Here is a 1,208-nt window from a genome sequence, read left to right on the forward strand (position 1 = left end):
CTTATCGTTATTAATTATCACTAAATATCATTATCGCAACGTTTACTCTTATTTATTACTTTGATTTATAACCATAAAGCATTTAAAATTTTTACTAAAAAAATTAAGACATAAAGCATTTAAAATTTTTTCAAATTATCAAAATTTGATGTTAGTAATCCTAATTATTTTCAACTAAAATAATAAAAAATAGTACTATAATTGTAAGTTTTTTAACTAATCATTATAAATTTAAGTCGTAGTTTAATATAGTACCTTAGCTTAGGACGGAAGGCAACCATTACTATCCACATTTGACTGCTATTTTATAAGTTTCATATTTATTTTATTGTGCACATCAATTAAATTATACTTTATGATTTTATTTTACATGTTTTGAAATAATGACATCATATTATAAGGATTAGATTAATTTTCATAGTCTAATACGAATCTTATTATTTTGTTCGTCATTTAAATATTATTCATAAAGAAAAGTTACTTAAACTAAAACACTATATAAAAAGAGACAAAAAATTTTTAGATTTATCGTCATGGTTTGCTTCTTCGACCTCACTTAATATACTCAAATTTAATAGCTTTGATGGTGGTGATTCTTTGTAATTAGTTAAAAAGTTTCAACTTTCTCGTTCTCTCTCTAATTCTCCCTACGATTTTGAACAAACTTAATTTTGTTATTAAATAATTTTTTAAATTTAGAATATTTTTAACTTCTTATATAATAAGTATCTTTTAAATTATCTTTCATGTATCTTGAAAGTTAAAAATTAAAGTTAAATGATATTAGGTTTTTTATTAAGTACAAAAATAAACATTTTAATGAAAGGGTCGTCATATTAAATCCCATGTTCTTATATTGAGAACATGTACCATTTATTATATTATATATAATCAATTTACCATATAACAAAAGGTGAAAATCTATATCTTCCTTTTGTTAAGTTTTTTTCTCTCTCTCTAAATTAGTTTGTATATTATCAACTTATTTCTATTATTTAGTTATTCATTAATAAATTTTTAAACCTATTATCTTCAGACCATAAAATTTTCAAAGTAAAAGAAAAATACAATAAAACAAATTAGAGAACCTAAAAAAATAAAATAGTTTTTAAAATAGAATATATATAAGATAAATAATAAATTAAAACTTACATGACCTATGACATAGAAAAATAAAGAGAAGAAAATAATCATAAAAGTTGAAATAA

The sequence above is a fragment of the Arachis hypogaea genome, chromosome 11 (genome assembly GCF_003086295.3).
Source record: "Arachis hypogaea cultivar Tifrunner chromosome 11, arahy.Tifrunner.gnm2.J5K5, whole genome shotgun sequence".
NCBI lineage: Eukaryota > Viridiplantae > Streptophyta > Magnoliopsida > Fabales > Fabaceae > Arachis > Arachis hypogaea.